The sequence below is a fragment of the Marmota marmota genome, unplaced genomic scaffold (assembly GCF_001458135.2).
Source record: "Marmota marmota marmota unplaced genomic scaffold, marMar, whole genome shotgun sequence".
Classification (NCBI taxonomy): domain Eukaryota; kingdom Metazoa; phylum Chordata; class Mammalia; order Rodentia; family Sciuridae; genus Marmota; species Marmota marmota.
The window spans coordinates 25171091-25181894 of NW_026000249.1; the positions used below are offsets into that span (position 1 = coordinate 25171091).

At 41.1% G+C, this 10804-nt stretch overlaps 1 protein-coding gene and 1 pseudogene across 2 annotated transcripts in view; both read right to left on the reverse strand.

Annotated features, from left to right (window-relative positions):
• The window catches only part of Prrg1 (proline rich and Gla domain 1), a 98482-nt gene extending 93454 nt beyond the window's left edge, over positions 1–5028 (reverse strand). The window contains exons 1-2 of one of the 2 annotated variants that reach the window (XM_048796523.1): positions 4890–4962; positions 3008–3056 (exon numbers count right to left, since the gene is read on the reverse strand). The gene's annotated coding sequence lies outside the window, so the exon portion shown is untranslated. Of the gene's footprint in view, positions 1–3007; positions 3057–4889 lie in introns of both variants that reach the window. The other variant, XM_015488103.2, reaches the window with a different exon arrangement.
• A 5118-nt stretch (positions 5029–10146) lies between these two features.
• LOC107144361 lies at positions 10147–10583 on the reverse strand (annotated as a pseudogene).
• Positions 10584–10804: the final 221 nt, after the last annotated feature.

Below are 10804 nucleotides of genomic sequence, written 5' to 3' on the forward strand. Positions count from 1 at the left end.
CGGAGCTGTTGCTGTTTCCTGCCTACTACACGGCTTAGGCTAGCTGCCTGCAGAACTTACCTGAACTGTGGATTTAAGCTAGCTGTCTGCAGACTACCTGGACTAGATTAAGCTAGCTGCCTGCAGGACTTACCTGGACTATGATTTAAGCTAGCTGCTTGCAGAACTTACCTGGACTGTGATTTTAAGCTAGCTGCCTGCAGAATTTACCTGGACTGTGAGTTAATCTATTGAGACACTGCTTTACCTGGACTGAGACAACAAACTGTAATCTATAACAAATTGTAACTCGGTATCTTTGCTAACAGTGTCATTGCTGGTATAATTTTTCCAAGGGCTTCTTGCATGGAGCCATCAAGTGGCTTGGTATTGTGGCATTTTGTATCCTCCCTTTCTGTTTGTAGCAGGTTATTTATAGTGTTTCTGTAAAAACCACTATGGTCGTTATTTAAATTAAACAAAAGGGGGAAATGTTAGAGTCTGTAAACAAGTCAAAATAACACCTGGCATTTTGCCAGGGGAATGTTAGAGTTCATAAACAAGTCTGGATGGTGCCTGGCAAAATGCCAGAGGGAGTGGTTTGAGAAGTAACAAAAGCAAGCCATTAAGTGTGGAGATTCCTGATTGGTTGACTGATGTATCTAGTTTATGTTAATTAGATAAGCTGTGTGGAATGTATAAATACTGCTCCTGTCCTGCAATAAACGGCTTCCACTCCTGCTGTATCAACGTACACAAGTTGTTCGTCACCCCCCGGTTATTTTGCTGCAGCCGGACTCCGGCAAGTATTATCATTATCATTTTTTACAGATGAGGGAACCGATACTAAGAAGTTTAAAATTTTGTTTTCCTTCTATATCCATGTCCTTGATTGCCATAGTATTGTCTTCAGCATATAGTAAGAAAGAAAGTTTTGCACAGAACTCTAAGATAAAGACTTGGTAAAATGAACTAATCAAGAATTAAAAGAAAAATGGAAATACAAGGAGGGAGTTATATTAGTCAGTTTTTCATTACTGTGACCAAAATACTTGACAACAACTTTGATGAAAAAAAGTTTATTTTGGCTCATGGTTTGGAGGTTCAGTCCATGGTTGGATGGCTCCATTGCTCTGGGCTCAAGGTGAGGTAGAACATCATGGCAGAAGAAAGCTCCTCCACTCATGATAGCCAGGAAGCAGAGAGCAGGGGGAAGGGGCTTCAGGGAAGATAAACCCTTCCAGGATACATCCCCAGTGACCCACATCCTCCAGCCATGGCCCACCTGTATACAGTTACCACTCATTCAATCCATTCAAACTAGGCTGGACTGATTAGGTTACAGCTCTCATAACCTAATCTTTTCACCTCAGAATAGTCCTGCATTAACACAGGAGCCTTTGGAGGACACCTCATATCCAAAGCTTAACATCAGTCTAGGTGAGGAAAGTTTTAGGAAGGAAGATATGCTTGCAATGGTTTGGTTTGTAATATTTTTTTAATAGGTGGGTATATAAGTCACAGAAGATGTAGAACTTTAAAAAAAAATTATGGGGCTGGGGATGTGGCTCAAGCAGTACCATGCTTGCCTGGCATGCGCGGGGCACTGGGTTCCATCCTCAGCACCACATAAAAATAAAATAAAGATGCTGTGTCCACCGAAAACTAGAAAAATAAATATTAAAAAATTCTCTCTCTCTTTAAAAAAAATTATGGCATCTGCGTCTCAAGTTTTATTAATAGAAATGTTGAACATGACCAGACGCAGTGTTCTATACCTGTAATCCCAGCTAAGGCAGGAGGCTCATGAGTTCAAAGCCGGCTTCAACAACAGTGAAGTACTAAGCAACTCAGTGAGACCCTGTCTCTAAATAAAATACAAAAATAGGGCTGGGGATGGGGCTCAGTGGTTGAGTGCCCCTGAGTTCAATCCCTGGCACCCATCCCCACAAAATAATAAAATTTTAAAAAAACGTTGAACATGAAGTGGGGGGGGGGGCGGTAAATGGTTAATGTTATTTAAACAGGTGTCATGGAAATAGAATTAAGTCACTTTTACATTTAATTAGATAGAGGTGAAATCAAGGAAGAAAAATAGAAGTTACTAATGACCAGAATAGATTCTCTGCACTTAGAAACCTGGACTAACCAAGTAGTCAATCAGGACTCATTTTTAGACTAAAGAATCAATTACATTATTTTACAAAGTGAGTGATCATTTGCTTGTGATAGTCTCTCCAAATGGAAAATCCATTCATGAAATGAAAGCTGGGGAAGGGAATGATGAGATTGAGTGGATCTGGTGAGGAGCTGGGGGAAGTTAATTTCTGTTTGAACCAGAGGTGAATGGAAAGCCAGTAAGGCTGGTGGAATTAAGAGAATATCAAAGGTAAGATGGCAGAAATGGTCAGACCAAACCCATCAGGGAATAATACAACTCAAAGAGATCCATTAACTAAAGGCTCAAACCACCTTAAGATATGGAAGTATAACACAACTGACCAGGTTACAATTTCTTTTGTTACATCAGGCTTCAGAGAATACCACCTGGCAAGCTTTATTGTTTGTAATACCTCCTAAATTCCAGCAGCACGCTATTTGTGTTTTTCTACAGATGGTTAATTTGCCACATGTTGATTTTTCACAGTTTCAGTATTAGAAATTAGCCCTTTAAAAACTTGGTCTTGGGGGCTGGAGGTGCAGCTCAATGGTAGAGTGCTTGCCTAGTATGAGGACATGAGTTCCATCCCCAGCACCCCCTCAGAAAAAATCTGGCCATTTTCTGATCCCCTATTTTCCCTTTATCTGCAGTTTTTGTACTTCTTTTATAAGGATAAACTAGGACTAATACATGGGAATATAATCCTGTACTTATTCCTCATCAATATTCCAAATAATGTTACTCAAATATTAAAAACAATTTTAGCATTTTAAATCTTTTATTATCCCATGAACTTTATGCAGAATGAATTACTATCTTTCTAACAACATTTATTAATACTTAACTATAAGTTTACTAGGCACTCACCACATGCCAGGTAGCATTGTGTACTGGGGTAACACAGAATCCTGAGGTTCTAGTAGCAAGAGAGAAATAAGGTCAGTGATATCAATTTAATGGAAAAGGGAATGTTTAATTTATTCTTGGTATGTTGGCAAATTTGTCCAAGAGGGGAATTGGGCTGAGTCTGCACAGAGAATTCATTTGGAAAGTTCCAGGAGTTCCTTATAAAAGGGACAAGGAATCACTTACTCCTACCTCCCTAGTTTAATAATTTAGCAACTGTTTCTGTTTCTTAAAATAACAGAAAAAAAAAACAGAAGAAAGAGTTACAAGAATAAAGGAGCAGAAATCTTATTTACTTCATACCTGAGGTGGGGCAATTGTCTTTAAACATATTTCAAGTCTGAAAGTAAATGTTTATAAAACAGGATTCACAATCAAGGGAAAGGGGTGGAGGAAAAGGAAGATCACTTTATTGTATTAAGTTAAAACAAATGAGTAAAAATATCAATATTTATGCTTGGGAATACATATACCATCTTTCATAAAAGATTCTAAAATTGAAAATGAAAGCCTATGGACCCATATCCAACATCATAATATTTGCCCTAGTGTTTTGTATTTCTAATATCATTTTTTAAAAATGTTTTTTACAGTTGTAGATAGACAACATGCCTTTTTTAATTTATTTTTTTAACGTGGTACTGAGGATCGAACCCAGTGCCTCACACATGCTAGGCAAGGGCTCTGCCACTGAGCCTTCCTAATATAATTTTTAAAAGTTCTAAAGAGAGTCTGCCAAAGTCCTTGGCAGCACCCTACCCCCTATAGTATGCTTGTCTTTGAAACAATCAACAGTACCCCAACCAAGTTCTTACTTACCCTGACTTGCCCATCTTCACATCTTTCTAAGTCTGGCTTTAAACTATAACTTTTAAAAGGCAATTTTTTAGCTCTAAGTTTTGTCACTCCACCTCCTCACTGCCCCCATTCAATTACTCCTTTCAAATTCTATTAGTTTCGCTTTTCTCCCTGAAAGGACTCTAGAAAATATATGAACAACACAATCACAAAAGCAAAGGCTGCAGCAGCCAGAGCCTGAACATGCACACTAACATCCAGTCGTATCCTTCTTGAGGTTGTTCTACCTCTGATCAAAATCAGCGGACCAGGAAGAAGGAAAAAGCTGAAGCAGGAAGGTTGTTCCCTTCCTTCCACTTCCCCCACGCCAGGCACCCCTTAGATCTCCCGTCCCCAGGGCCGCATCCCGACTTTTCAATCACCACTCCCCAACACATACACACACCCGCCCCCGCTGTCACCCGCCACTGCCTGCGAAACAGTCATAGCCTTTGTTAAAACGTCCACGAGCACAATGGACCAGAAGAGGGACACATTCCCGGGGGCGGGGTAAAGGAAAGTCACACGAAAGCTACGCCCTCCTTGGCACGAGCCCGGGCCAACAGCCCACCTCTAAATCCTCTCCCAAGCGATGGTGAAGGTTTCTGGCAACTATGCACCCCGAGAAGGCAGTGAGGGGGAAGGGATGTGTCTGGGACGCTGCTCAGGGGCACCAAGCAGGGGGACTGAACTTGAAGCTGGGACACTCTCCAGCGCCCTTGGCCAGCTTCCCGATCCTGCCAATCCCGTGTGTGGACTTCCAGCCTCTGGAGCCTTTCTCCAATTTTTCTCCTTATACACACCCTCGCCCACTCTCCACAAGCACTCGGTTCTCCACGCGGTCCTGGCCGGACACCCTTAGGCAACGTCACCACCAGTGCTGCCTCACGTCTAGTTAGTTTCTCTTTGCTGGACTGAAATCACCCCCACGCACCCCGATCCCTCCTGGGACGCTCGCCTGGGACCAAGTTACCCAGGAGGAGCCCCGAGCTCCTGCCACACTTACCGCGCGTCCCTCTCCGCTACTCAGCGCTCTGAAGAGTTGCTCGCCGCGCCTGCGCGCTCCGACAACTGCCGAGTCCAGCGGGAGCTAGCAGGCAGGAGCGGACGGGAAGGGAGGTGATAAGCTACAGGACCGGGTTGGGGCGGAGTTATGAAATAAGGGGCGGGGCTAGTAGGGGTGGGGAATGAGGGGCGGGGCCAGGCGGAGTGGGAAACGGAGGAATGAAGGGAGGAGTGGAGCCTCTGCTGTCACCACTGCCTCTGCCGGGAAGACCGACTACCCTGGGCATCGGTCTGGGGCTCTCCACTCTTGGTAGACAGAAAAGTCATCGAGGCGCCTCTGCACTCTCAAAAAAACCAGACCTGGCGCAGGGCCAAACAGTCAGCCCTCGGGACTTCCTCAAGCCACACAAATTCCTGCCAGACTTTACCCCTTTCACATGCCTATATAACTACACATTTTTCTTTCCTTTGTCACTGCTCATCATGCACAGTCCTCAGCCCTTGTGAAGGGAGTGGAGATTTCTCTTCCACAGATGACCTATGCAGGTATTCGAGCGAGTCCAGATCATGACTGGCAACCATCCAAGCATTGCCCACTGTTACAGTTCTGGGAATTGCCCTTTCCCTAAGGACAAATTCTCTTGCCCTGCTTCTGGACAACTTTGGGGGACAACAGTGTGCTTTCTCTTGGGAAAAAAAAAATCTTGAACAAACCTACAGGAATATCTTGGAAAGGAGAGAACATAGATTGTCAAATAACACCCATCTTTGAATCTGCCTTTTAGGCTGCTACTTTAGAATTTGTATTTTAGAATATTAAAAGCCCTTCTTAGAAACAAAATAAAAGATCTGTGCTGTTGTGGAAATGACAACCTAAGGGCTGAAGGTTTTCTGGAATTTAGCATTCTAGGGAGCCTAACTTGATTATTATTCCATGCTGCATGTGTGCTTAATTGGAAGTTCTATGCTTTTCTGTTTAGATTCTGGTCAGCTGTGGCACCTCACATGCCTTCAGATCGGCTATTAAAATAAACACACACCTGAGTGAATCCAAAGTGAATTGTGCTGTGGGCCTGAAGTGATTTATTCCAAACTAATTTCCCCCTTTTCTTTTTACTTTAGTAATGATGGAATTAAGATGTATTTGGTTCATTAAGAATAAAAGAATCACCACAGGATCACACCAATATTCCTTCCCAGCAAGTATTTTGATTGTAATTGTAGCATTTTACGGAAGAATCTGGTAATTGCCTTTAAAGATAAGACTATCATGAAAATCTTCTTGTTAACCTTTATGGTTCTTTCATTTGTGTATTTTACAAAGCCAACTTGCTTGAACACATTTCTATTTTGCGTTTGTCAAATAAGTATAAAGAGACTGTAGGAAGGACTTATTGCAGAAAAGTATGTTGGCAAATACAGACACAGATGAATACATCTATAAGTGTCTGGAAGCAGGGCATTGTCCTATTCATTTCACTAGTAAAAGTTTTCCCTTATGGAAGGTACTTAAAAAACACAATGGGTTAATAAAAATAATTTTTTGCATCCTAACAGATGTGTATATGTAGGTTTTTAAAAACTTTTCATTTAATTACTGGGTTTATTTATTTATTTATTTATTGACTGCATTTGTCAGGTTATTTTGATTGGAGTAACAAATACTAAATTGAAGTAGCTTAGGTTATTGTGTAACCCAAGTTGTAATTCTATGATTGGTCTTGGGGATAAATGGAACCAGAAGCTAGAATGCTTCAAATTCCAGTTCAGGCTCTCAATCTTACCACTCTCAGACAGGGTCATTTTTTTTTTTTTTCTAAACCTCCCAAAGTCATGAGCTACAGGCTTGGAACCGTGGCCTCTGAGAAGTAGTAGTGGGATCATGCCTATTAAATTGCTATCAGACAGAAGATGTCTCTTTCCGCATTTCCAGTTTTGCTTTGTTTTATTTGTTTGTTTGTTTTTGATTTTGAGACAGGGTATCAACATCATTCCAGTTTTTAAAACACCAAAGGAAGAGCCTAATTGGGTGGGTTTGGGTATCATAACCACTCCTGTAAAGAAAATACATGTGTGACCTAAGAAAAAAATAAAGAGAAATATTTCTAAATGAAAAGGTTAGATGGACATGCTATTTTCAGAAGAAGAAAAAGATACACATCTTACATTATTAGAGGACAGAAGTCTAAAAATAATCACACTGGGCTAAAGTAAGATGTCCACAGAGTAGAGATCCTTTCTGGAAACTCTTTGGAAGACTTCTTTCTTATCTTTTCCAATTTCTAGAGGCTGTCCCCATTCCTTAGTTCATGACCCCCTTTCATCTTCAAAATCAGCCATGATATTACTCTGACACTCATTTTTAAAACTGAATTGCTGTGGGGGGGGGTACTGGAGAATAAACCCAGAAGTCCTTTACCACTGACCTATATCCCCACCCTTTTCAAACCTTTTAAAAATTTGAGATGTGGTCTCATTAAATCGCTGAGGGTCTGGCTAAGTTGCTGAGGCTGACTTCAAACTTGTGATCCTCCTGCTTCAACCTCCTGAGTAGCTGGAATTATAGGTGTGTGCCACTGTGCATAGCTGACACTGACATTTTTGTCTACCTTGTCTACATTTAAGGACCCTTGTGATTATATTAGGCCCATCCAGATAATCCAAAATAATATTTCTTTAGGGGAATTAGAGTTATAGATAGAATTATTGTTCTTGTGGTTGTTGTTGTTGTTGTTATGGTTGATAATCACCTGACCTTCAGATTTTCACAGGTTCTGGTATTAAGACATAGATATGTACGGGGGGAGGGGATTAGGGAGAGCTGGCATTATTATCCCTACCAAAGTATTTATTTTCATAAAAATAATGGAGCCTAAACCATTGGTTTTCAAAGTGGGGCATTTATAAACAAAAATACTGACTTCTGGATCCCACCCATTATGATTTAATTGGCCTGGAGTTCCTTCGCCCCTTTAAACATACACACACTTACAAAGCATGCACACATGCACACATGCACTCACACACACACACACACACACACACAATTAACTGGATTAAAATGGGACATCTCACCCATGCTGGGCCAATGGAGAACTTCCCTGGGGATTTAGAATAGGGAGAGGCAATTGGTAATATTGAGTATCCGGTGCTATATCATATCCATGTAGGTGCTGTAGCATCAGGAGAAGTAGAGAAAACAAGACTGGAGGGAATGGAAGAGACAAAGAAAAAAGGTAGACAGAGTGTAGCTGAGCCTGCATCCTCAACGGTTGTCTGACTCATGATTAAAATGGCTTTCTTAACTCTGGGATTCTATGAGGAATCACTGAATCCACATAAGAAAGTCACTTATTCTACCAAAGCTAGCTCAAGTTGATTTCTCTTACAGAAACCCTAAAGTGTTCTAATTAATATGTGATGTAAGCTTAATTTTCCTCCAGTTACTTCTTTTGATATGTCTGTTGTTTAATAAATAAGGCAGGATTAAAAAACAAACTTTTAGAGTTGTTATTACAGATCATCCTTCTACATCACCAGCACTCATCTGTTGAGAGCCACAGCCTAAGCCGCCCCAGCAAACACACGCCTCACCACAGGAGCTCTTCAGGAATTCCCTCAGAGCCCAACTGCCACCACGGCTTCCGCTGAGCCTCTCAACCCCCACTCCTCCCGCTCTTGAGGCCGATTGGCTGGATTGCATGGGCAGAGCCAAAAGAGTCCCCCAATGAGCAGTTCCGTGGTCTGAAAGGGCTGGGAAACAGCCCAATGAGCATCGCCACAGAGGAGCCAATCAGCTGGAAGTTTGCTGGGGCCGCTTCAGTTGTGGCTCTCAACACTCATCTCTGATATCCCATATTCTTCTACTCCTCCATTCTCTTAATAGTTACTCAAAGTCCTTGAAAGGGGCTTCTCCCTCCAATAGTCCAGTTTCCCTCAGACATACTAGGCAAGTATAGATCCTGCTTAACTGATGTCCAGTCAATAATAATGACTTGCAAATCAAATCTCTAGCACTAAACCCTTTCCTGATTTTCAGATCTATGGTAACAACTGGCTAATGGATCCTTCTTCTTCAAGGTAAAAGAAATAGAACTCAGTTTTTCTCCCCAGATCTGCCTTTTTATTGCATTTTCTTTCCTTGTAATGAAACCACCATGAACCTACTACGTACATTCAAAGTGGAAATAACTAATGACCACTTTGTCTTAATTCCCAGGTGTCTATTCATTCTACCTCCTTTATGTTTCACATATTAATTCCTCTGTCTTGCCTCACTTCAGATTGATCCTCAATCACTTGAGCTACAACATGGTCTCCCAATTCATCTTCTTGTCTTTAATTTCTCACAAGTCCAAGCCACCTGTTATGATTTGGAAAGGAGGTGTCCCACCAAAAGCTCCTGTGTTAATACAGTAATATTCAGAGGTAAAATAATTAGATTATGACAGCTGTAACATAATCAGTCAATCCAAGTTTGAATGGAATGACTATGTGGTAACTCTAGGCAGGTGGGGTGTGGCTGGAGGAGGTGGGTCACTGGGGGTATGCCTTTGGAGGTTATATCTTGTCCCTCTGGCTCCTCCTTCTCTCTTTGCTTCCTGGCCACCGTGAGCAGCATTCTGTCACCGTGTCCTTCTGTCATAATGCTCTGCCTCAGCTTAGGCCCAGAGCAATGGAATCAGTTGACCGTGGACTGAATCTCTAAAACCATGAGCCAAAATAAACTTTTCCTCCTTTAAGTTGTTCTTCTCAAGTATTTTTGGTCACAGTGACATAAAGCTAATACACCATCCTTCCCAATTTTGCCGATTATCTTTATAAACACAAATATGATCAAGCCTCTGTACTGCTTAAAAACATTTTATGAATACTATTCACTTAAATTACAAACACCTTAGGCACAATCAAATTTTCTAATTATCTGGCTCTATCACACCTTTACAAATTCGTATCCCCACTCATCATATACATATACCCTAGGCTATTGTTTCAATTTGTCTTATATTTTCTTTTTCTTTTTTGATACGATAGATTTTACTTATAAAATGATGTAAATATCATTTGAAATTAGGAAACAGTTCAAATTTCTATTCATAAAATTATGAATAAAAATAGCAAAAGTGGATTGATAGAGCCACACAATAATAACAAAACAGGAAGGCAATGAAACATTCCAGAGACATCTTGGAAAGTTCCAAAGAAACACATTTGAGGCTAGGAATCCACTTAAGCTGTAGTTGCATAACAGGTTATATTCATTCCTGCATTTTCTCAATAAGCTCTTCCTTATGTTTGCCTTTTTCTTTTCCAACTTGTTGAAACTTGGCTTCGCATTCAATAATTTCTTTTTCTATCTTTGTCCAGTTTTAGCCTGATGATAACCACCTTGCTTAGGTGAATGCCCACTTGAATGGTTGAGTCATTAGCCTTCTCATGCTGCAACCATTTGATATAGATGACATATTTCTTTCTATATACCTGGACTTCCTTGCCAATTTTGCAATCATTTTAGAGTCTTAAACCCTGAACTTTGTCATTCTTGCAGGTGGGTATGGAATGAATGTTTTACTTCTGCTGCAACTCGTTGGAGAGCAGAGACTACTGTAATCTTCCTGCGCATGTGTGAGAGGGCACTGAAATAGCATTTGTAGTTTCTGCTGCATCACAGGATCACCACAAGGTTGAACTCCATAATGGTTGTCTACCTGATGCCTCTGTCTTATATTTTCATGCTGTTAGGCATTTTTCATTCTCTCTATCCAATAGACACATGTTTAGAGACCAAGCTCAAATGATATCCACTATCTAAGATACTCTTGATGCCACTACAGGCAAAGTAAACTAGTTATTTCTACTTCACCTTGCTATTCTAGTACTCTCCTCCTCCTCCTCCTCCTCCTCCTCCTCCTCCTC